The sequence below is a fragment of the Anas platyrhynchos genome, chromosome 3, assembly GCF_047663525.1.
Source record: "Anas platyrhynchos isolate ZD024472 breed Pekin duck chromosome 3, IASCAAS_PekinDuck_T2T, whole genome shotgun sequence".
Lineage (NCBI taxonomy): Eukaryota > Metazoa > Chordata > Aves > Anseriformes > Anatidae > Anas > Anas platyrhynchos.
The window spans coordinates 71770587-71797247 of record NC_092589.1 but is presented as its reverse complement, the minus strand read 5'-3'; the positions used below and the strand labels follow the sequence as shown (position 1 = coordinate 71797247).

The 26661-nt window shown below is 37.2% G+C and overlaps 1 long non-coding RNA gene across 2 annotated transcripts in view; it reads left to right on the top strand.

The window, feature by feature from the left end:
- Positions 1 to 23833, top strand: part of LOC110351781 (uncharacterized) — an 82682-nt gene extending 58849 nt beyond the window's left edge. The window contains exons 7-8 of one of the 2 annotated variants that reach the window (XR_011808405.1): positions 5300 to 5351; positions 10462 to 15246. This is a non-coding gene — a long non-coding RNA (uncharacterized lncRNA). Of the gene's footprint in view, positions 1 to 5299; positions 5352 to 10461; positions 15247 to 21026 lie in introns of those variants that run through there. The other variant, XR_003496485.3, reaches the window with a different exon arrangement.
- Positions 23834 to 26661: the final 2828 nt, after the last annotated feature.

The following is a 26661-nucleotide window of genomic DNA, read 5'->3' as shown; positions in this document are numbered from 1 at the left end:
CAACAATGGGCTCAGTCAGAAGATAGAGCCCCCTTCGCCCTGGCATTCCCAATTACAGTTTTCTTTCCATACCTTATTGTGCAGTATTTGCATCCAACTAATATGTTGAATTATTGACATACCCCAGTGTCAATGGAGCTTTTGAAAGATTTATCCCCCAAATATATGGAATCCCAAGCATCTGGTGGCTCCCCAATAGTGACAATGAAACGATATCCTGGTTTTCCTTCTCCAGCAGCCTTGTCGACTGATCTGATCTGAATGGCTATCTTTACTCAGCAGAGATTAGCTGCTTCCAGGCCTCATGCAAAAGAAAAAAAAAAACACAAAAACCAAGTCTGCTTCTGGAAGTCCTTTTCCTTCAGATCTATTGTTCCCTGGACTTGTCTTGCTACTCATTTTTATATAGTACTTAAATCTGCTAGACTTGTGCTTAGTGTCAAAAAAATACACACACACAAAAAACTAACAGTGTACTCCAATTTCTCTCTCTCTCTTTCTCTCTCTCTTCCTTTTTTCTTCTTCCTTTTAAATATTTTTTCCCCCCACTGCATCTGCATGACTGATACAGTCTTCCTGCATTTTCATTTTGTTATTAAGCTGTGCACACTACAGGCTACCAGATGAAATCGCATCCCTTGTGCTCGGGAGGGAGCATTTGCATGCTGGGCACACACACACGCTGCTTTCTCTTTCATGCTCTGTCTTGTCAAAGGGTGCCATCCCTGTTGGCGAGGAACTCTGGGGTACAGAGTCTGGGGCAAAATGCTGCAGCTGTGATTGTGTATGTGCAAAATCCAGGAGGGTTCCTGCTGCATGCGTGGGCAGGAAAAGAAATTGGGGGTAAGTGTGGAAGATTTGGTAAAGAGGTCAGAGGTCCAGACTATCCTAATATATTAATAATGAGGCAGCAGACAATTCTAGTTCTGTATTTGCCTAGACTGTGTTTATTACAGACTGAATGTCTCCACTAAATCTGCATGGAGATGCTGTTAGCAAAGAGGACGAACTGTTACTGCTGGCCTGAGGTCCTCAGTGGCTCCCGTGGAGGTCATCAGATGCCTGTTCTTGAAAGCTTTGTTGTCCTAAAGACAGAATGAGCAGATGAATAAATAAATACATACACTTTTTAGTTAAAAGGCTCTTTAAATCTGATTGTGTTATGGAAGAGCAGTGTTTTTGTTGAAATCTTCCATCTTTTTGATCTCCGGACTTTTTCACTGCATGTAGCAGTGAGCTTTCCGTAATGGAAAGTAATATCATTGCTGCTTTAATTCTGTTTTGGCCTTACTTGTTCCAAGTGAAGCATCTGAAAAGTCCATCAGTGCATGCTAGTACCAAGTTGTCTCCACAAAAAACTGGATTGAATGATTAAGAGATTAAAAAATAAAACAGTACTCTGTCCTATTAATTGCCCCCGGTAATGATTTCATAGTGATTTCATGTCTCATGAGAATCTGGGATTACAAAAAAAAAAAACCTGCACCAAACAAACAAAAAACAAACCCCACTCTCCAGTGAGCAAAATGCTAAAACATTTTTATTTTTTTTTTATTTTTTTAAGAAACAGAAAGACAGTTCCAAGTAGACAATAATGTGGCAGCAGAAGACTCTTCTGGGTTGGAGTCACCCAGGTTCAAATTCTCCCAATTCTCCCATTTTTTTTCTACAGCACAGACAACTACCCCACCCACCTGATGTGAAACCATTGAATGTTGATTGTCAAGATTGCCTCTCTCAGTCTCTTTTCTGAATAAATAAATATTCATTGGGCCAGAGGAACAAATCTGAGGCTCTTACAAACTCACCTCCTAATCACTAAGCAAGAAAGAAAGCAAGGTACAATTTTTCACTGAATAAATATAGGGGTAGCTTCACCCTGCATGTGCAAGCTGAGTGCCAATAATCAGGGAGAGGAGGATGATAGAAGGTAAAAATGGCATCTGACAGCTCCTAGTCATGCTACTCTGTGTATATGGAAAGTGTTCAACTACCACAGTGTGAGGCCTGAATAGTAAAAGGAATAGGGCACAGATTAAAGTCCATTTTGACTGTTTCGTCCAAACTTCAGTATGATGGAAAGGTTCAGGTGAGCCAGTTTATAACTTCAGGTACTTCCGAAACAAACTTGTACTCGGAGACCCTTCTTGCTTCTCAGCTGAGCTATTGCAAATATCCTTCTGCCTGGTTTCTACTAAAGATGAAATAAGTGATATGGGAGCTCTGGTCATGTAATTTTCTCAGTTCATTCAAACTCTGAAATGTGATGGTCAGGGATCATATAAACAATCTTAGCACATTATCATTGCCTAGTTCCGAGGGAGCAAGGTTGCATCACGATTTGACTTTAATGGGAGTAACATTCCCTTCAGCTCAACTGTCAAAATTGCCCCTGCATTGACTCCCGCACAAATCAAAGCTAAGAACAACAGCATTATTTCCCAAGACTCAAACTCTGCTTGCTTTCCCAAGGCTTGGAAAGCTGTCCACTGCATGGTTACTTGACGGATCCTTCCTGATTAACATTTACAGTAATTCTTGAAAAAATGATTGTTTCCTTTTGGGCTGTTGAGCAAAAGAGAAACACTTCCACTTTTGTGAGGAATAAAGATATTTATGTTAGACAAACTTGTCTTCCATTGACAGAAATTAATTTTGTCCTGGAAAAATTTATTTTCATAAAAACACCTACAGATCTTGGGCTCAGACTGGGTTCACTGGTAGATGAAGATACTTTTTACCTGCAGGACCAGGTCCTCCAAGGCCGCTAATGACACAGATTTTTTTTTGAAATATTCAACTATTTCAGTGAACAGACTAAGCTGCCCATAGAAAGCAATTTCTTCTTTGAGCATTGGAGTGGAAGAAATTCTCTTTCCTACAGCTTAGAGTCCCTGGGCCTTTAAGCCTCTTTCTCACAGCATAAACCCAGCTCTTCCCAATGCCTCTGATGGTATTGCTTCTCAGCATAAGCCAGGGTGAGTGCAGGCAGTCGTCTATGTGCATCCTGCCTGGCTGTCTAATATGCACATACTGCATGTCAGGGTGACAGACCTCTTTTGGGCTCTGCCTTCTCCTGGCTAGGCACTTTCACAACACTTTGAGGAGCTTGCAGACTTCTCCACTTTCACATGTGAAGGGAATTAAAATGTTCAAGAGTGACTAGCAGGCAGGCAGGCAGACACATATTTCATTGCAGCAATTATCCATCTTGTGGTCTAACGACAAGTAGGGTTAAAACTCAGGAGTCCATTGCAGAAGAGTTGCTGGGATACGAGATAGAAGTGCTGAAATGTAAAGATACTGAATTTATATTTGCAAGGAAAGATATTCTGACAGTGCTTGTGTTTAGCTGTTTGACACTTAAAAGAAAGTATTTTATCCTCAAGGCAGGCAATTGTTCTCCAAAAGCAACTAAAATTAGTACCTACTTATGTTATTAACCTGTGTATGATTAACTTATCAACTTCTGTAGAAGTGCCTTTTCTGTGCCTGTTCTGACCTCTATTCACCTTGTATTCTAGAATTCACATTTAATTGTCCAAAGTAATACATTGCTTATCTGTGTATCTGTGATCAACAAATGCAAATAAGAGATTAAAAACTAATAATGTCATGTTAAAGAATAAACATTTTATATAGAAATCTATTACAGAAAATATTACTCTTCATTTTTTCATATGCAGCATCATGAGCAAATAGCCTTGTAAAGGCATCTTTAAGCATCTGCAACTAGCACAGTCTTGTATCAGGAATGTCAAAGGGAATCTAGATTCTTGACAAATTTCTTAATTTTGAAATGTTTAAATAAGAAGTGAAGCCTTTTAACATTAATTGGAGGTGAAACAAATCATGTAACCATTCACAATTCACACAAATATTATGCAATAAATGACAATAGCAGTTGCACAGTTTCCCTGTCTTTCATGCCTTTCCATGTGTGACAATCAGTGGTATGTGAAGCGTTTGCAAGAAATTTTCCTTTCTTGATTTCATTTATGTATTGTTAGGTTTTCTCCCAAAATGGAAGGCAGTTCACTGGCTTTTCAAATCTTACTCACAATGTAAACATAGTAATTGTTGCTTAGAGGTGTTGCAAAGCTGCTATAGAAAGTGTTCCTGTTTCACTTAAAATGCAGGTATGATCGCTTATGCAGAATATGCACATTCTCTGTGGTTCTCTGACTATCTGAAGCTGACTTATCTATGAGGTTTTGTTGGATGTGGCTAAGCAGGCTGCTGAAGCCCTTTTATCTCTTCCTTTTGAAGCACTTGTGTCTGTACAAGCACACAATGTCTTTAACTCAAGCAGATGTCCATCTCAGCCAGTTGGGTTCACTGAACAAACTTCTCTAAAATTCTGTAACACACATGTCCCCTGTGGCCAGAAAACTCTCTCTCTCTCTCTCTATGTATATATATATGTATACATGTATATATATATATAAAGAATATATATATATATATATATATTTTTTTTTTTGTGCAGCACACGCTATTTTGTGTTTGGGGGGACTTCATATTGCATAAAAAAACATCCAGGAGATAAATAACCTTGTTTACTCTGACAAAATATAAGCAATAAATAAGGCTGACATTATTTGTTGTGATCCTAACTGATGAATTTTATTTAGAGGTTAGAGGTTGGTTCCACTACCAGAACACTTCAGTGGCCATTTTTTTTTTTGTTTATATTAGTTTATGATATTTTTTTCCATATAGTTTTTTTTGTTGCTGTTGTTGCAAAGTTGTTTTTTAACATTTTTATGTGTAGCACTGGGGCTCGTGTGTTTTTTTTTGTTGGTGGTGTGTTTTTTTTTTTTCTTTTCTGCTTCTAGCTGTAAAAGCTGAATAAGAATTGCTTCTATGGGAAAAGGAAATTAAAGAAATCATTATGTCAGTTTTGAAGCCAGGAATAAATGAAACAAAGTTGTTGTTAAACCACTGAAAAGAATACATAAATGAAAGTCAAGGTCATTAAGGCTGTAGTTGCCCATTTACTACTAAGGGAAAAACATATTTATGGGAAAAAGTGTCAAGGCCTGCAGAAATATCTTGCTTCCATGTATGCTCCCCATGTATGTCTTACTTTTATAGGTCTCTTCCCCAACCGTTTTGCTTATCTTATGCTAGACAGGCATTGCAAAATACATTCATACTTGAGCTCATGAAAGCAAAAACATACTGGCTCCTGTTATGTACCCCTAAATCATCAAAATGGTGCCATATTATTTCTGCCTCTCATTCAGTTTACCTGGTCCAGATAGACCATCAGGTCCTGCACTCTGTTTTCTTTCAGGTGGATTCCCAAAGGAAATGTGGTGGAGTTCCCAGGCCACCACAAAGAAGAGGTCTGCTGCTCCTGTTGCCCCTAAATGTGTACTCAAGACACTTGTCTTCTTTTCTGTTCATGTCGTGTTTCACTTGACTCCCAGGCAGCCATGGAAAGGTTTTTCCAAATGCATACTCTCCTCACAGATATGATCAAAAGCCTATGGAAAGCAGTGCAGATACTCCTGCTGATATTCAGTGTGGGCCCTGTGCCATCTATTGCAACTGAGAAGCCATCCGTGCTCCATGCTTAGTGAGGAATGCTGCAGCTTGTCCAGGGAATACTGAAGTCACTTAGCACTTACATTAAAAAACATCAAATATAAGTGGAATGGTGTAACTAGGTTGCCAAAAATATATTACATGGCTGGCTGTAAAAGTAGGTGGCAGGCACAGGAAATAGGATTACTGTGTTCCAGGTTTTCTTTGTTGCAATCTTCCCTTGCCTCTTCATGGAAACCGACATTAACCTTCAATAACTGAAAATGATCTGTATTTAAAATATCAGAACCAATCTTGTCCTTGATTTACTACTTGACTAGGAATAGGTTCAGTGATGTGCTGACAGACATCATTCTGCCTATCAAATGCAGAGGCTGTGGGTATTTGACATCGTTTTTAACTAATGGACTAGAGGTCATTATTCTGAATTTCAGAAACCACCCACTAATGTCTGGGGAGACTTCAACTCCTAAGTCACTTGGATGTTTCTGAAAAAACTCACACACCATATTTCTTTTGGAAAGGAAAAAGCCCCAGGCGAGTTTTGTAAGAATACATCTAATTAAATAGCACAGTAATGAAAACAAAGAAATAAAAGTTAATCCAGAGTTAGAATAAATACAAGTGATGGGATTGAGTTTCTCCTGGAATAGAACTCTGCTGGCATCAGTCAGCTTGGAGAAGGAATGAATCTATGCCACCATTTCTGTTTACCTTACAAAGCCAGGAGAGAAATATGGAAATACACAAAGAAAATTCTGAGAAAGGCTGTAGCCTACTAATGAGATAAATGTTCCAAGTGACTTTTGATAGTCCAAGCAACGCTTCTCCAGAGGATGATTCAGAGTGGGTACAGCAGGATCTAGCTGTTCCTCTAGAGAATTCTCTTTCTTCCAGTGACTATAGGAAGGGAGCATGGAGTTATCTCACCGGCCCCAAAGCAGCCTCTGGAAATGCCTACTGAAAGACTCCACAAGGAGTCCAACAAGTCCAACAGTTTCAAAACACTAGCTGTGAAGAGAAATCAAACCACAGGATACCTCCTCTGAGCCATGATAATGCACCCAAAACTACCTGAGAAGCCTAGTACTCTTGAACTGGTCCTGCTTGGTGGGCAGAGGTCCTCCTACTGGTAGTCACAGGGACCAATATATGTTTTCCACTTGCTAAATCAAGTATAAGTATTTCCAAAACTGCAGACTCTGATGGAGCTAATTTTTAAAACTTTCACACATAGAGGCAGTGAAAGTAGGCAGCCTTTTGGCCCACAGCAACTGCTGCTTTGTTATATCATTTCTCCATATCTCTCCCCACTTCTGAGTAGCTATCATTTACCTTGAAGAGCAACCTTTGAGCATTTGCTCTTTCTTCTGCTCAGAAGATTCTTCAGTATTATTTTGGACTTCAGTAGCAATCGGACTTTTGGTGAAAAGACTAGCATAAGTTATATAACCAGAGTTTCCTGGAAATTTGTAGGACTACATGGTCGCCTTCCATCTGTTTTCCAGAGTTCTACCAAGCATAGAAAATAAGCCATGAAAATATAATAGTGTGTTAACAACTATCAAGGCCCCCTGCTGTCTTCTGTTCCATCTCAGCAAGAGGTTAAATTATGCGATATAATGCTATATAACACAATAGTGTACTTTTTCCATTTTAGGCTATGACATCAATATTCTTACAATCATAAAACAAAATCAAAACCAAATTCTCCTCTCTTCTCATTAAGACATACACTATGTATTTCAGATCGTCTCTTGAGAAAATTTTACAGACAAATATTATAAAACATGCAACACATGTTTATGATCTCTAATTCCAAGTAAAGTCCAGCCCAGAAACTTAATTGAGGCACATTTGCACTGATTTTGAGGGAGTTTTGCACAGATGAGGGTTGCCAGTTCTAATCCATATTTGTTTCTGGACACTTTAACATTTACATTAAGTACAGATGGACTTGAACAGAATCCAAATTTAAATTAAATCAAAGTTTGGATTACCTGTCTCCAAATGCTCATGATTCTTGTGGATATAAGAAGAAAGTAGTGGATTGCTAGGTGAGTATGTTTCAGAGATGCTCAGCGTTGTCTCAGTTTTTTTACTACATGCTGCTGGCAATCATAATTTTTGTAAAGGTGACATTATTTAAATTCAACTTGTGCCTAAATGGGGGTGTTTAGTAGAGATTTCTTTATTTGTTGCCTAGAAAATAAATCTTTCCAAGATTTTGCTTATACGTGTAGTGACTAGAGGAGAAAAAGAACAGCCTTTTTGAAACTTCAGACACACTCAGAGTTAAAATACTTCTCTGACAACTCTTCTCTATTAGTGGGTAGATGGTTAGAGTACAAAAGGATGTGGTTTAGATTTCTCCACCAACATAAGCGTTTTTCCATTTACATGTACAAATTTTGAAGGCTCTTGCCTGTTCAACTTAAAATATAACAGCACATTTATCTTACAGAAATGAGGGGTTTTCTGTACAATTCATGTTGTGCAATGATCTCAGCAACCAAGTGACATTCCAGACTGAAATGAGAAAGAAATAATGAAAACAGAAACAACAGTCTGTTTTCCAGAAGCCCTCCACTTGCAGCTCCAAATCAGAGCTTTTTTTAAAAAAAGGTCTCATGTAAAAGTAATGCAAGGTCAACATTTTGATTTCTGTCATTTGATCCATTGTACAAAATTCCTTTCTTTTTTCTCAATCGACTGTAAATATTACTTCTGGAAATTTGTTAACATGAACGACCTATTTAACTATCTCATATATATTGACTTCTATTGACTATACTGTCAGCATCAAATCTTTTCTCTAGTGACCAGAGTGTATCTATAAAGGGCTCTCTTTTTTGGTTTGTCAACAAGCTCTGTAGATACAAGTGAGCTACCTCCAATTACACTAGAGTCCATATAAGCCTTTATAAGAAGTGAGACCTGGATAAGTTCTGGAATAAGAAGATAAAAAATGCACGGTTTGGCACTGTTTTTGTATGAAGTAAACTATACAGGGAAAGAGTTATCCACAGTTTCCAATGCTTTTATTTTATGCTCTATTTTTGCTAGTCAGGTAGTATTAGAGCTCTGTTGATTAAAAAAAACAATCAAACAGCAACAACAATGAACAAACAAAAGCAAGCCCCAAACAATGCTTCTCATTCTATCTATTTCCTGGTAAATATATTATTAAAGTGAGAAAAAACATACTGAGTCAGAACTGAGGGTCATTGAGCTCATTTTTCCATGTTAGCATTTATCAATAAAGTACTTAGGGAAAAAGTATCAAAAAATATGAAACCATAAGCCAAATAGGTTGTTGCTCGTGGCAGCAGACTAATGGAGGAAAAAGCTGCTTAAGAAGCATGGGATAGTGAAGGGAAGAATTAGAGTTGTGACCCTATAATTCAGGAGTGTACACCTTAGAAGAGCATTGGCTGAAGGGATTTCCTATTGCCCTGGGTATCTGGGGTAGAAAAAAATAGAAAAAGAAAGGAACAGTTCCTCTAACTCAGCACAGAGCCCCATGAAATCTATAATCTTCTTCAATATCCTGATCTCTCCTGGCCTCATTCCTAATACAGAGCTATTCCAGGTCTCCCTTCTCCTTCAACTTTCTTTTCATTCTGAAACTTCCCATCTCCAAAAATTGTTCTGTTTCTCTCATCCTTCTCATCCTCTGTTTCTCTCATCCTTCTCATCCTCCTTTCCTTGTGTATGCTCAAAATTCATGTGGACTTCAATGTTAAAATTTCATATATGTTTCCCTTTAGGTCCATTGTTTTTGTGTATGTGTGTATTTTTCTGCTGGAATGTCATTGGATTAGACAATAGCCTACTGGGAAAGCTCAAACAGATTATTCTTTCCCTAGAAGAATAATGCTAACATTAATTTGTCTAAGAAATATGAGAGGAATCAAAACCATTAAAAAAGAGAAAAAAAAAATAAAGAAGAAAAAAGGTGGATACACATTCCTAAGATGTTATGAACACCTAAATAAGTAATAACTGTAGAGTTTGCTTTATACGGGAAAGACTTAAGATGCATCACAGGTAAAACTGTAAGCCATGCAGTCCTTCAACTTTTTCTATCTAATAAAAGACTATTTTGGATGGAGAGAATTGAAATAACACCTCTCTGTGTACTTGATTTTTGTTTCTGAGACTGCTCAACTTGTTAAAACATAGCAAATGGAATAGATGACAGAAGAGTTCTCCTTGTCTTTCCTTTTTAGTAGCATTGATCTCTTCACCCAATTTTTATTTTCTACAAAATATTTTACATGAATAATTGCCTGTGGGATTTCTATCAATTTTTAAGACATGGCTGAAATTAGACAAAAATGTTCTAAGGATATGGGGGATTCTCAGGAAGACTGGTAATGTGTTCCCCTAAGACTATTTTTCTGATGCTTAAAACCAAGCTAAAACAGTTTTATTTATATATTTTTTCAAGTTGATTTTAATTTCTTAGATCAAGGTTACATTAATTTAAATCTCTTCAGAACAACAGAATCACTGTACAGCTAAGATCCAAAATGGGTAGTAACTCCAAGCACATAAACTGAACATGCACATGAATAAATCAGTAGCGCATGCGTGTTCACACTCTCTCTCTTTCATTCTCCCTTTCTTTTTAAGATTCATTCTTTTCAACTCAATTGGTTTATGTTGTTTCAATATTTTAGTTGATTGATATAGAGAAGGCTGTAAATATACACAATGGGCTTGCCAGGTACAAGAATACATGCATGCTTATTTTCTAAAGCAATAAACGTTTTCTATAAAGTCTCCATAGCCAAATTACACAAGCCAACAGCATAAATGCTAAGTGATGTGCTTTTTACTGTTGTCTTTTTGAGGAAAATATGGGTCCCAGTTATTTATTTAGTTCTTTATTTATTAATACAGTATCTGCAAACCACCTGCAATGGCAGCTTCTTCTGCAGACTGACTGGCACCCTGGTTTCCATGGCAACAGAAGAAAAAAAAGGAACGAAGTCAAATGAAAGCAGTGAATGCCTAAGCTTTACTGGTAACTGGGGGAAAAAAAGGAGGCCTCATTTACATTCTGGTGCATAAACCAGCTAAGTGATGTTTCCTGAATAATTTCTGGTGGCTTGAAACTGCACATTCACATAGAGTTTATATTTTTTTATTATGACAGTACTAAAAATTCCCATATCAGATTATTTGTACAAATTACAGGTGGTGGAAAAACACAGATGAACAACTGAAATGTTTAGTTAATTGCTTTATGTGCTCTAAAAAGAAATAAAATGGACTGCTAAATTATAGTGACTAAAACAAGAGAGTTGGTTGGAAAGTTTTCTTCATCTGTGACACAAATATGTTGTGTTGAAGAAACATCTGCTATGCTAAGTGACCCATTTCTAAACAAACAGCTTAAGAAAAGAGAGAAATCTAAATACAAACAAAGCCCCTTTTAGTCTTTTAGACAATTCCTGTGACAATAACACATTCCAAGGAGACGTGCATATATTTGGACTGTAAGACTTCTTGGACTGCCTTTTGGTTTATTACTGCCCTCCATACAAACAGGGCCTTAATCCTGAGGCTTTGAGGTACTACTGTGACAAAAGTGGGTAGTAATAAACATATATATCAAAGTTCCTTATAAAAAAAAATCAAAAATATATTGTATATAGAATTCATGAAAACCTTAATTCCTGACTGATTTAGGGGAAGATTATCTTATTTTAAGAAAAGTATTTTTAGGATTTATTTATCAGTTTGTGAGAAATCATCCCTTTCCAAGCACTAAAAAAAAAAAAAAAAAAAAAGGAAAGAAAGAAAGAAAGAAAAAAAAAGATACTTAAAACACCTTCCAGGCTTTAATTTTAGTCTTCCAGTTAAACATTTGTCTAAACTCAGACAGAAGTCCAGAACTGCCTAGTATTCCCATCATTTGAACCACAGGGTTCATTGTCTTCACTTCTTTGAGCCAAGACTTCATACCACAGTAGAAAGAACCTCCACAAGAACACCTTTGCCAGGTCATTTTACTGGTAGACCTTAAATTCTGATTTTTCCTACATGTGCTGGGCTCACTGAGTTCCATTGCATTGATTCCCATTCCATTCCATTGATTCCTCTATAAAATGTCAAAATTTTATATATTTAATGTTAAGCATGATATTTTCATCTGAATCTTGTGATTCTTGATACAGTTTTGAAACTTGGTCTACTGGAACCATAATTGTTTGAAAATACTTGCTTTATTATTTTTTTTTTAAAAGAAGCATTAAAGATTTTTTTTGTTTGAAAATATGAAACTTAAAGACCTTGAATCCATGGAGCAAATAACAAGTAGAAATACATATTAAGAATTAATATCTCTTAACTTTCAAGATAAATCTATGCTTTTATCTGAAAGCTTGTGGTTGGTATTCTAAGTTCCTCTCATCATGCTTGGCTGCAGAGGAGACTTGTTCCTTTATTGAAGTACAAGTGGACTGGGCTTAAAACTATTGGATGGACTTTTTTTATTATTATTATTTTTTTAATTTATTTGAGTCACTTTGTAATTTTGTTTTTCCTTGTGAATATATGTAAAATATAAAAATATGCATTTATATTTTTTTCTCAAGACATGTCTAATTACATCACTATTGTACAGTAGTCTGAGCCCTGTTGATTTATTTGCAAGGATATCTTTCATTTTAGGTGTATAAATGCTCTGATAGATATCAGGAAAGAGCAGATGGACTCACAAAAGACATGCAAAAGCTGCCTTCCTTCTGCCAAAAGCTTTTCACACTCTCACTTTATCTGGCTTCAGTGGGATTTCTTGGAGGGAGAGAGCTCTCTGTGGGCCCCACAGCTTTGGGGAGTACAGTAATCAGTTCTGCATTGATTTATTAATTTTTTAATAAATTTATTAATTTGCTTACCTTTAGTGACCAGAGTCCTTTCAGGAGGGCCCCTGCATCCACCTCTGGAAGAATATGTATTCAGTATTTTCAACTGGGATAAGTATTTAGACTAGATGATGACAGTTTATGAACTCTAGGGGATAGGTCTCAGAAAACAGCAGGAGTTTAGTGGTTTTGGGGACACCTCAAGTCATCAGCCTGGCACCAGTGCTAGAGCAGACCAGTCACACAGAAACGTCTGGAAGATGCTTGTCATGACCATTGATGAAAGCTAATCTTTAGTAGATTAGCCCAAGTATGAAAAATCCAATCGGTCCATTTCAAATAAACTGTGGCTGCTGTGCATTTGAGATGTAGAGAGTTACCAATCCTCTTTCACATTTTTCTGGGTGACAACACTGAGCACTCAGAGGGACACTAGAGAGTAGGAAATGTAAGCACATGTACAAAAACAAACAAATGTCAACAAAAAGATTTTGATAACCCCCAACAAAGACAGCCTTAGCCTTGTTCAGAAGATTGTTTTTGAGGCAATAATATCATGTTTTCTGTTCATACTTATTTTGTAAGCATGGACTTCAAAGGATTTTCAGTTTTATGTTTCATTCCTTCAAATAGGCAGGCATAATGCCATCACTATTTTTCATGGTTAAATTATTTTTTAATAAATTTTTCAATTGCAAAGTTTTGTTTTAGTGGATGAGCACTACAAATAACTACACTGATGTTCAAACGGTTTATTATTTGACCAACTCTTCTATTCCTAAAGCAATAGTAAAATGGTACAATGCTGATGTTGACAGAGGAATTTTACAGATATTTTTTTTCCCTCTGGAAAAAGAATGATGTCTTTGGTAAGATATGAATAGTAGAAGGATCTCATTATTATGGTTCTATGTTGAACAATAGAAGGAATCCGTTACTATGTTTCTGTTAATGTAGTTTTAAAAGATGCATTTGTCTACTCCTGTCTGCTTTATTTTCCTAGCGTGGCATAAAGACTTGGTTCTGCTAGAACTGATCACATGTCAAACAGCTTCAAAAAGCTGCAAATTATGCTCTAGAAACCATGAGAGGTTGAGCATCTGTCAGGGGGCACACAGAGCATCTTTGCCAAATGAGGAATGGCCTTCATCCACTCACAATATGTTTATTTGCAACTCTGTGGATTGCACTCAATACTGTGTAAAGGTAAATGAGAGTTATCTGCAATGCCTTATATTTTACGGTTCTGGTGTAAAGTTTTGACAAACTGGTTTTGTAACCAACCTGAACCTTCACTGGTCTTGGCTAAATACAATCAGGTTTTGATAGTGATATCTATCTGTTCTCTTTATTTCCTACAGCATACATAAACCATGAATACTCCATCTTTCTCTGTATCTACAACTTTACTGATTTGCTCCGAGGTCCCTCTGTGTGCGTTCACTAAATGTAGCAGTGCATTGTGCTAACTTCCTCATATTTCCTCAATAACTTATTTTATACTTTCTGCTGGAGTCATCTCAATATTTGAGTTATAATATTTACTCTCCTTTCTTGTTTTAGTCACTTTCCCCCCATCTGTGTGGGGTAAGAGAAAATCATCACCTGTATTTCTTTCTTAGACATCTTCAAAGTGCATTCTACAAGGGATAAAATGTACCAATTTATTCTGTATAAGATCACAGTTCAATTTCCTGAAAAAACTTTTGTGAATTGTAGGAATTAGTGTCACATTTTTCTTCCACATTTTATAGCTCATTGAGTCCACAGAAAACATAACAGAGACTTGCAACTCTGCTAATGTGTGTATAGGAAACTCCCCTCAAATGGGTTCCTTCAAAAAACAAACAAACAAACAAACAAACAAACAAACAAAATATATGCCACCTAGGTGAACAGAATATTGGATTCATGTCCGTACTTTAATTTCATTCATTACTAGGGAATCCATTACTAGGGAATATTAATAAAAAATAATCACATTTTAATAAGTTTAAATGAATAGTTTCTTTAGGGGGAAGGAAAGGAGAGAGGTAAAATATTTAAAATTCTCAAGTTCTTGAGCTTAAGAACATACATACAATGTATAGTTTAGATTTTTTTTTATTTTTTTATTTTTTTCATTTTTTTTTACAAATGGTTTGCAAACTTCACTTGTGCAAGAGGAGATAATATGTGGAAGTTGTATGTGAAAGTAAAAAGCTGGCATAGTCATAATTGTAATCAGAGTTTGTTGCATGTTTTGATTGGAATAAATTGAAATGTTTATATTTCTCACACTGCATGTACCTCCTGTCTATTAAAACAGAAAGAAAGACTTTATTTTTTATCTTTGCAAAAAACAGTGGTTGAATTTTGTTCTTGGAGTCTAATTTCCATCATTTCATAATCATCATTTTTCAAGATGGGAATGATTCCATTTATCATTTACTTGATAAATCATGGATATGATTTTGTTGCTTTTAAGCAGCAAACTTGAATAACAAGCTTGGTACATGTGACCCAGATAACTGTTACATATTAGAAATTTGAAATTGAGATTTCTCAAGTCTGACCTGCTATCCACACAACATGTTGTCCTTCAGCTTGTCAACAATATTTAGAACATTCTTGGCAGTAATCATGAACCATCTATGTCATTATCATTTAGACATCTGACTAATCAAAGAAAAAAAGCTAGCAGGAGGCATAAGAATAAATCGATGCCTTTGTTTCTTCTACTCAATTACCGTTATTGCAAATGAAAGACCCCTTCAGCTTCAAACAATATTGTAAAGTTTTCTTGAATAAAACTTGCTCTCCAGGACAGGAGAAAATGTGCTTATTTTCTTAGATTACAAACCAGATTTAATCTGATTTGCAATTACAGATGAGCCCATGAATATGAGGCAGCTTTTGGCTGTCTTCTGGGTCACATGGCATGAGGCACCTCAGTTTCCACTTGAAAGACTCCACCTTCATTGCTTGATCCCTGCAGCCTGTGCCCAGCAGGCAGGGGATAGTGGTGATGATTTCATCAATTGGGTTGCTTGCCTGCTTTGCAGCTGGCAGAAAATCAGAGTTCCTTTCTCTCTGACTTGCTTTCTCTTCCTTCTAAGCAAGTGAGAACACACGTATTATTGCTGGACAGTCCCTTTGCTTGAAGTCTTTGGTGCTAACTTGGGATCTTTTCTCTTCCCAGGGGAAGTGAGAGGCTTTTAGAACACATATTGTCTCCTGCCACTTATATTTTCAACTCATTTATCTCTCTTATCAATAATCAAGTACAGAAACATCTCCTGTAAAACTGTTTTTCCTACTGTCTGAAAAAAAAAAAAAAAAAGCTAACACATTCCAAGATGTGGTTGGACTACCTGTGTCTTGCTATATTTCTTTTTGATACTTCCAGTAGAAGTGGGATTATTACATTGCAGTCTTATGCCATGAATGGTTCTCTTAAAAATAGCTGTATCCATGAAAAACTTCAAAGTTTAGAATATATATATAAAACCTTTTATATATACATACACATATATATACATATATATATGGAGATATATATATATATATGTGATCCTACCTATCAACAGTTCTGTTTCCCACTCACTGCTAAGCCTCAGAAAACACTTATTTACTTTCAGGTAATGGTCCTGATGACCATATCAGATTTAATAAATTTGTCTGGATATCCATTACCTTGTTTCTCCTGTTTATACTGTAAAACTAGTCTGAGCATAAACAAAGTAGATTGTTGCCTAGAGCATCAAGCTATAGGAGATGAGAAGGCTGCTTTTGTCCTGAAGCCTGTACTGCCTTTACCAGATACCTGAAAATCCCTGTTTCCTGGGGTTGCTGCCTTCAGGGAGCATGTGGTGGAACCTACACCACTGAAAGCAGAATCAGAAAGTTTTGCTACTTTGTTCTAGCCCCATAGTATGCATTGTCCAGAACTAACATTTATTTTTTAGCTCACAATACTCGGACAACTCTACTTTCCTCCCTGACAAAAAGCAATAGCTGTACTCTGTCCTGGGACTGTGTTCAAACTTCCCTAGTTTCTACTAAGTAGGTCAGCATTTTGATTATGTTTGAAAGCTTTGTTTTTCATCTGTTTATTCCAAATATTTCATTATCCCTGAAGAGAGCTCCCTGTAGCAAAAGCCACAACATTTTTCTGCAAATAATGAGAACTTGAGATGGATGCTTAGCTGTCCTAATGGCTGTGATTTTGACAAACTGCAAAACTTGGCAATATTATAAATGTTAGGATACTTCTAAATCTGCCATTTATATTGATGTGAATGATTTTATATAAACACACATACACATACATATATCTACACACATTTATTTAAACATGAGAATGGCAAATGGAGAGAAAGAATGTTTTCACAAACAGCTGAAAGTGTGGTAATATGATTCTTGGGGAATAACTGCATTACAGATTCTTGCAAAACTGCAGTTGGAGCCTAGCAAAATGCCAGAGATTCTCCTCTTTTCTTTGCATTGGTATTTGTTATATGAGACCACATTCTCAGGATCAGTTACTAGTAGCTTAAACTGGTATAACTAAGTTTACGATGTGGGAGATGAGCCAAGAATCTTTAAAGATGCAATTAGCAGTACTCTTTGCAGTGTTTACTACCTTGATCAGAGTATTTTAGAAGCTTTGTTTGTGTGTGGAACTATGGGTCTTATTTTTTTCTTTTTTCTTTTCTTTCTTTTCTTCTTTTCTTTTCTTTTCTTTTCTTTTCTTTTCTTTTCTTTTCTTTTCTTTTCTTTTCTTTTCTTTTCTTTTCTTTTCTTTTCTTTTCTTTTCTTTTCTTTTCTTTTCTTTTCTTTTCTTTTCTTTTCTTTTCTTTTCTTTTCTTTTCTTTTCTTTTCTTTTCCTTTTTCTTTTTTTCTTTTCTTTTTTTCTTTTCTTTTTTTCTTTTCTTCTTTTCCCTTCCCTTCCCTTCCCTTCCCTTCCCTTCCCTTCCCTTCCCTTCCCTTCCCTTCCCTTCCCTTCCCTTCCCTTCCCTTCCCTTCCCTTCCCTTCCCTTCCCTTCCCTTCCCTTCCCTTCCCTTCCCTTCCCTTCCCTTCCCTTCCCTTCCCTTCCCTTCCCTTCCCTTCCCTTCCCTGTACTTATCACATGCCAGAATACAAGTGTAAATTTGATTAAAGAGAATACAAACTGCTACATTCTTCTCTTACGAGAAAAATCTAATAGAATAACATGTCTATAAATAATTTTCTGATAAAATACCATGATAATAATAAGTTACGTTGCTGATGGGTTAAAATAATTTCAGTTGTATGGAGTCAGTTACTTTAGTAAAGTAACTTCTTCTAAACCATTGCAATCTATCAGAGTGTGGGCAATTTTAAATATTTTCAGTATCATAGAATCATAGGATGGTTGGAAGGGACCTTAAAAATCACCTAGTTCCAACCCTTCTGCCATGGACAGGGACACCACTGACTAGATCAGGTTGCTCAGGGCCTCATCCACCCTGGTCTCATCCACACCTTCAGGGATGCGGCATCCACAACCTCTCTGGGCAACCTGTTCCAGTGCCTCACTGCTCTCTGAGTGAAGAATTTCCTCCTAACCTTGAACCTAAATCTCCCATCTTTTAGTTTAACCGTTTCTCCTTGTCCTGTCATTATCTGCCTGAGTAAAAGTTGCTCTTCATCTCTTTTATAAGCCCTCTTTAAGTATTGGAAAACTGCGATGAGGTCACTCCAGAACCTTCTCTTCTTTAGGCTGAACATCCCCAGCTCTTCCAGCCTATCTTCTTTGTAGGAGGAGTGCTGAAGCCCCTTGATCATCTTTGTGGCCCTCCTCTGGACCTGTTCTAACAACTCCACATCCTTCTTGTGCTGGGGGCCCCTGGATGCAGCACTCCAAGTGGGGCCACACAAGGGTGGAGTACAGGAGGACAATCTCCTCCCTCAACCTGCTGGCCACTCCTCTTTTGATGCAGCCCAGGATGCAGTTGTCCTTCTGGGCTACAAGTGTGCACTGTTGGCTCATGTCGAGCTTTTTGTCCACCAGAACCTCCAAGTCTTTCTCTGCAGGGCTACTCTCAGTGAGTTTTTCTCCCAGTCTATTTATTTCTGGGATTGCCCTGACCCAAGTGCAAGCTTGTCCACATCCCTTTGGATGACATCCTTTCCTTCTATCATATCAACTATATCACTCGACTTGTTGTCATCTGCAAACTTGCTGAGGGTGCTCTTGGTCCAACTGTCTATGTCATTGATAAAAATATTAGACTATACCAGTCCTAGGACAGACTCCTGAGGGACACCACTCATTACCAGGTACCAGATAACACTTTCAAATCTTCTTTTCAACAGGGGTTGATGGTAGAATTTAAGACAAATACATACAAGTGAGTTGCTAATGTGCTTCTAATACACCTCTAATTTTGCTATAAAAGGTTATTCACTGTTTACAGCCACACAGTAGTATCCCATCCTGATACAGTATTAGGTCACAAGAATCTGCAGGGAAGTATGTTATTGAAACGAACAGACTAAGTACTGTTAACCAGAGAAACTTTTCAGTATTCATTTAGCAGTGAGCCTGAGGGGAGGTTCTAATGATGGTTGTATGTGCAATGTGACAGATTTGGCACAGCCCTTAAAAGATTTTTGGAATGCCTTTTTGGATGCATGACCTATATGTTGGGTTAAATGAAGTCTGTGAATAACAGTAATAGGGCATGTTCCCTGCAATTCCAGCTTGGAGATGTCTATAAACTGTGCAGACCACCAAAATAGTGAGAAATGCCAGAGATTATTGTGTTAGAAAAGGACATGACACATGGCTAGATGCTTTCCAAATCTTAAAGGTGGTAATCATAGTCTTTTAAAAATAAACACATATATTTTTTAAAGAATATTTATTTACAGCTTCTGAAAAATAAATGATGTTATTTGAGATACGTCTTTTCATCAATATAGGGAGAGATGCATTAGTATTTTTCTTCAATTGGAATGGCATTTTAAGGCCTGATATAAGCTATATTTTTCTACTTTGGAGTTCAATGACAAAGTAACTTGGGCTACAGATGTCCCTCATTTAGAATGATATATTGTCCAGAAACTGGAACTGTCTGTTTCATGCACTACTCTCATTTCAAAATTCTCCTGACTCTCTTTTATTAATTTGATAGATACAATCCTGCTTGAACTTCTCATTACTGGAGGAAAATATTGACCAATACTGCTGCATAGACTTACAAACAAACTGGGAAGAAATTTCCTTAATAATCCAGAGTTTGTGGATACATTCTGTAAGAAATTCAGACTCTACAGTGAAGCATAAGGCAAATTTCTCAAAATGTGTTATGAAAAGGTCATTTGAAAACATCATCTCTCTTACCATTTAAAATATGTGAACATTGGAATTCCCACATTTCGCTGCCAGCTCTCTTGAGTCTCCAGAAATAAAGAAGGGTGGAGAAAATATTTTAATAACAGTGTTTCCATTGAAAAAGCTATCAACAGCATCAACAACAGTGCCAAAAACTTGAAGTGTAACCTTGCCCCCATCACTGTCCGCATGCAGCAAGAATGCATCCCTCTCCCTATGTCTGTCCAGATGCGCATGACAACATGATGGGCCTTCCACAAGTATCCATTGTACTGTAATGAGCATCACAACCTTCCCGCAGAGAAAACGCATCAGACGAGGGTGTGGGAGGACTGTGAACAGTACTATTGCTGTGGCTTTTTGTATTAGGTACAGAGAATGATACTGGAACTACTTTACAGCATGTAGAAGCAGCTGTGTAACTGTCATGAACTCCTCAGGCTTTCCAGTCATTAAGCTATTTTTGTAATATTTTTGAAAGACCCACACAGAACTATTTTGCTGTGGGTCTGTTCTGCTTGGTTTAGAATGAGTAGGCTATGAGGAAAACCTGAATTCATTGTGTGAAGATACTGGATTTTGACCTGCAGTGAACTTATGCTTATCACAGATGAAGGAGAGTGTGGGTAACAAGGCAAACGTTCCCAGAATAAAACAGAGGGAGCTTGTCTACTGGATCTGCTTGTCAGTGGGTTAGCCATTCAAGACCATTTTTATTCTACATCCATAGTTAGAGAGTAGCAGTGATGGTTTGTTATCATCTAAAAATGCAACAGTTTCCGTACTTTAAATGCCAGTTGGATATTCCCCAAGAAACCCCAGAGTTACCGTATCGCAGATATACTTTCTGTATCTTCATTTATGCTTTTAGGCTCATCTACATTGTCTTTGCAGATTACACAAGAGAAAATGTTGGGCCAGTTTTGTTGCAGCAGTAATAGAAAGCACTACCAGTGGATATGTCATAGCTTCCTTGAACTTCTAATGTCTTACATTTACCAGCATTTTTGAGACAGCTGTATTTGAGAACTCCTCTGTAGGTGTGTAGGAGTGGAGGGGGGCTGCACATATCCTTATGGTCCCTTCTGGTACATACTGGCTACAATCACATTATCTGTCTTCAGGGTCAGGTCCAAAGAGTGGCCATGAACTTTAATAACTCTTTGCATATTTTTCTTTTCAGTTCAAAGTAGCCAAAACAATGAAATATGTTTCAATCCCTCCATTTTTATTTATTTATTTATTTTTTCAGGATATGTTTTTCACGTCCTGAGGCACCTAGCAAGAAGATGAGTCAGGAGGCAAAAGTCTCTCTATGAAAGTCCTTGTGTTTGACATGTATTGAAGGACCCAAAGTGAAACAGTCCCTATCTATACTGCCTGTCTAGAGTAGTTCCTGTCAGCTATTGCCAGGCTCCCTCAAAATCAAGAAGCTGGTTAAGCTAAGAAGGTGCTCAGAAGAGATCTAACAGCTCAACAGTGGCAAGCAGGCAGTAAAACAGGAGAGAGAGAAGACTGACAGCATAGGCTCATGGAGGATTGTGCTGTATGGCTTACTTGGACTGTGGGACAGTTTGGTTTTGGTGGAAAACAGTTCCTCTGTTAAGGGGCTGGATGAGTGTCTATAGAATTCAAAGTTGTGCAGAAAAAAATGAATCCAAATTCATTCTTGCAATAGGTATGTAATACTACAGAAAAGACAGAAGCACGCTTGACTTGTTTCAACCAAAGCTGTGATGGGTCCTTGAGAAAAAATTAATCATGCTCAAAATAAGGATGCCTAGAAAACTACAGATCTCCCTAAACACTTCATCAGCCAAATAACAGATGCAAAAGATGTTTTAATGAATTCCTGAGCATCATTGCTGTTAACCTGCTCCTTGCTGCCTATGTAGAGTGATGTACAACTATGACATCACTTTACCTGAAGTGCTGAATAATTTTCCTGCTGAATAACAATTTCTGTTTGATCATTGTATTGATATCGGGCCTCTTACTCGGTGGCCTGTTACATACTTATCTGTCAAAGTTATGTAAATAGAACAGGTAGTTTGATTTGTTATCTAGTAATAAATAGATGGATAAAGCAGTAGCTGATCCTTTTTAAGCATATGGTGTTGGATGGGGACATACTTTGTCTGTTAAGTTAACAAACCACACAACTCCAGTTACTTTTCCAAGGTACTGATCTATAATAAAAAGTATCACACAGCAGAAATCAAACAGCATGAAATAGGATGTTCCACTGTATTGAATCATCTCTTACTACAGCACCAGTGACATTTAGAATAGTGGAAAGATTTGTCTGTGTATGACAAAAAGAAAGTTTTTATGCTCCTTTGGCCTGTATACACTGAATCTGACAGTCTATTTATATCCTTTTCTGCACTCTGTTGACTTCTGTAAGAAATATTAACGTGAAGTATTGACAATTGGCCAACAAGCAAAAGTAGTAATTTGTGAGTATCTATTCAAAGATAATTCAATTTTAACTAAATCTAATTTAGTTTTATTCATCAACATGTTATATTACTTTCTCATACTAAAGCTTTAATCTGATTTGCTGGAAGCACGGGAAGCACCTGTGAAAAGCAGATTTCAAGAATTCATTGAAAGTAGGTTTCAAACTGTCCACTTACAAAGAGTGCTGCATTGATTGCTTACTAAAGTCTGGGACATACAGGGTGGCTGATTTTCTGTCTGGATGAGGAGGCTGGAGGAGGCTGTGAGGACCAAAATATCATATTATATATCTATCATATTAAATAGAATTATGTTTATTGAATTCATTGTATGGTGCTATGGCTGATCTACAGGCATCCTAACTCTCTGGTAAATGTATATCAAGCACAATAAATTGGGCTGTGAGTCAGGTGATAAGGACTTTAGTATTGTTTTGATGCCTAGCCTGCTCTGTGACCTTGTGTGAGTCACTCTACCTGTCTTTAACTCGCTTTATACTGTACACCCTTTGAGGCAAAGACTTTGTGTTGTATCCAGGAAAGGAGTCAGACACCTGAAACACTGCCTCATGAACTGAACTCCTCCCGCTGAAACCCTGATAGCATCCAGCCTTTGCTGGGCCAGTGTCAGAGACAGGGATAGAGAGACCCTGTCAGTGATACTGTGCTCCTACTTTGCTTTCAGAGCCCACATATTTTGAACTGTTCCTCGCTAGCAAGAACACACACAGGAACAGACACAGCTTCTGCTGGATCAGGTTTTTGTGATATGTTTGCGTGCAGCCCTTGGCAAGGAGACACCACTCACAGCAGAGGCCTTGTGGTAATATGAGAACACAGACATAAAAAAATGAGGATTTTTTGGAGGGCAAACACATGTTGATATGTGATTTACAGAATTAACTAACAGGGCACGAACTGACTGAGTGAACAACTTCCACTCTACTCAAAAAAACAGAGATAACAGTGGAATAACCGTAATGAAAAATATGACTGCAACATCACTTTTCATTAGATGACAATTTTGATGAAGGACAATTTGTTCTACAACATTATGTTACTCATCATTTTAATGAAACATATAATAATCAAATACTACTTAGAATGCAGCAGAATAGAAAGCCTATAAGTGAAGTATTGGGTGGATGTGTCAGCCATGGGTACTCTGTTTTGAAAACACACAACAGATTTGAAAAATGCAGCTCAGAACTGATTGTACTTCATTCATAGTAATCAGAATCAGCTTGCAAAGGAGCACGTAGCTTTACAAAAACAATCAATCATAATATTGGTATAACAAGATGTATTGATTATACAGGTTTATGAGAATTACAGAGAAATGGGCACCTGAGTGGAAAAAAAGATTTTCGTATGGAAATTTATCTTTGCTTAGCTTTCACCTTAGTTTTCAGCTGAGGAAATCTTGAAATCTGTCTTCATCACTTTGATTTTAGGTTGTTAAATAAATAAACCAGCACTATCATTTTATCTGACTAGCAAGATCTCTTTATGTCTAACATATTTCAGGTCTTCAAAAACTTTTCTCCTACTGAAAAATTGTATAACAAAGATCTTTTGGTAGTACTTAAACTCTAGAAATCCTTAGACACTAAAATAAATCTTTATATATAAATAAACAAAAAAGTGTTTGCTTGTTTTACTTTTAGCTTGCCTGGATGACACTTATAGCTGCAGGGTTTTTGCTTATCAAAAGTTAAGACACTGTAGAAAATAATTCACATGTTGATTTAGATTATATGATAGTGAGCATGTAAAGTCATATATATATAATTATAGATATAGATATATATACAGATATAATAATTGAAAATATTTGAGAGGAAGTTTTCTAAAGTATTAAAACAGTTAACACCTCTTTGGTTCAAGAAATACACCCAGTTGCTGAGGTGGTACCCTACTTAGTTTTTAGGTGTTAGATGTAAGAACAGACATGGAGTTCATGGGCTGGGGGAGCATGGAGAGTTAAGTACCCTAGAGCTGTGCCCCTGGTATTCACTGGTTCATGTGAAGAGAAGGGACAGCCCCTGGTGACCACATCACCGATTTTGTTTAGGGATGTAGGAAGTGAGGACATCAGATTTACTTTTTTTTCCCCCACAATTTCAGGGAATTTGAACTGGGACTTCACCAGTCAGGAGAAGGTTGGAAAAGGCGAGATGGGTTTCACTTCCCAGGCTAAGCAGACCCAGAGACCAAATCTTCCCCTCTGTGTGCAAGTGCTCTGACCATTCAGCTCACATGCTACAATAAGGGTAAGGGTGGCCGTTATCATCAGGATTTCTCTTTAGAATATATTTAAAAATGAAAGCAGCTCTCACTCCTCATGCTTGTAAAGAGTCTGATCCTTTTATGTGTTACACATGAGCTAAGCAAGTTTTATTGGATTGGTTTCCTCTGCTGGGCTTAGGTATCACATTGTTTACTTTCTGGTTCCTAAAGGGGCTTAGCAGGAGCTGTGCTTGACAGCTGCTGACCCTGGGCCATTTCTAGTCAAGCAGGATACAGAAATAGCAGGAGGCAATGTGTTTAATGGCTGAAAAACCCTCCAGAGAAAAATTTTGGAGAGGGCACTTTGTTTGTATCTAAATTTTCCCTATGGGAATCTGACTTTCAGTTCACCTGGGGTACCTCCTAGGATAACTATTCTTCTTGTCTCAAGATTATTTTAAATTCTTACTCATCTTTGATTTTCGTTGTGTTCTATTTTTGGTTTAAAGACAATTGTTCATATCTATAACCAAACCTTATGTGCTACAGTTATCCTTCAGTGATTAGAAAACAGTATATTCTGTCAGTAAATGTAAGTGGTAGCAGCTGACCCAGTTGTATCAGCAAATTAAACAACCTAAGAGCAAATATTATTTTTTTTCTCTCTCTCTTAGTCTTTTGAGACTTTTTTTTCTCTCTCTCTCTCTTTTTTTTTTTTTTTTTTTTTTTTTTTTTTTTTTTTTGAGTAAATACATCATAGAGTTGAGAGATATGGAAATGAACTCTGGATTATAAGCCTAGGGAAGCTTAATGAACTTCTCATTCCCATTTGTCAGGATGCACAAGCAATGTTAGAAAAGGTCATGGCTGAGATGATACCACCAAAGAGCTGCAGTGTTGTTGTTTATGTAAAAGCTCGGAGCTTAGCAGTGTTCAGATGAAATCAGTGTCAGAGTCTGAATTTCAGCTTCTTTGGTTACAAGTGGAGAAAGCAAGATGGATCTGTCTGTGGTTTCCTGTTAACTTCCAACAGGCAGGTAACTTGGGAAATTTGTGTGATCTTCTATTTTCAAGAATAGCTGTGAACTCTGCCCACAGCTGAGGAGCAGAGGCTATCTCCTATTCTGATTTCCCTGCAAAGCTCACTCCTGTGTGGAAAATCATTAAATATCTGTCTCAGTGGGAATTAAAAAGAAGCTGCCAAAGTGATTTAAACTGGAGAAAAGTGAATGAGAGGGATAACTGCAGAGGATGTAGATATCAAGAGGGAATGAATAGATCTGAGAGCACATGTGTAAGTTGTATGACTCTGCTCTGCCCACATATGGCCATTAACTGGTTGTAGCATCAGCCCAAACAAAGAACTGAATCTGATCTTTTGGCAGACAGATTGATTCACTCTGCACACTTGGCATCACCAAGCTTAGTCTCTCCAAATAAAAGAGAAAACTTGCTTTGCTTGCTTTCATGTGTTGAGCTCACATCTAGAGAGAACTCTGAATTTCAGGCTCCTTGCACAGGTGAGAACCTTCTTATCATCTGGGCCAGCCTGCCCTGGTTTATGGCAACACTGTGAGCATCCTCCATCTGCCTCTCTTATTTTGTATTTTCTTTCATAGATCTTAAAAGTATTCCATCAGAAAATACCTCACTTAGCATATTTATTTATTTTAACATTTTTCTACAAGAGATTTTTGTAATTAATATTTCCTACACTGTTCCTCCTCCACCCCAAATCCCAGCTTTTGTCAGAAAACTTCGAAGGTATTTATAAATCAAATTTAACTCAAATTATTATATCCTACAATGAAAACTGAAAGAAAACATAATCAATACAGGGGAAAATAAAAGGCAACCAGAGACAAAATTACAGATGATGAAATTACTTTCTCTGGTCAGGAGGAACGAAGCTTTATTAGAATATGAATGTATATCCAGGTTCATATTTTATCTTTTTCTCTTACCTTAACTGTCTTAGTGCCTCCTTTCACACTTCCTCCTCCATGTGGAGCACAGTGATCTATATCAGACTTCTAGTGTAAGGCCCTTGTCTTCCCTCTGTGCTGCACCTTGATGTGCACTTCTGCTGTGAGATTTAAAATAACCAGCACAAATCAATGATGGTTATGGATTTCTTGAAGCCACAGCATGTAAAGTCTGGTTCTAGACTTTACCCAAGCAATAATTAAAGCTTCA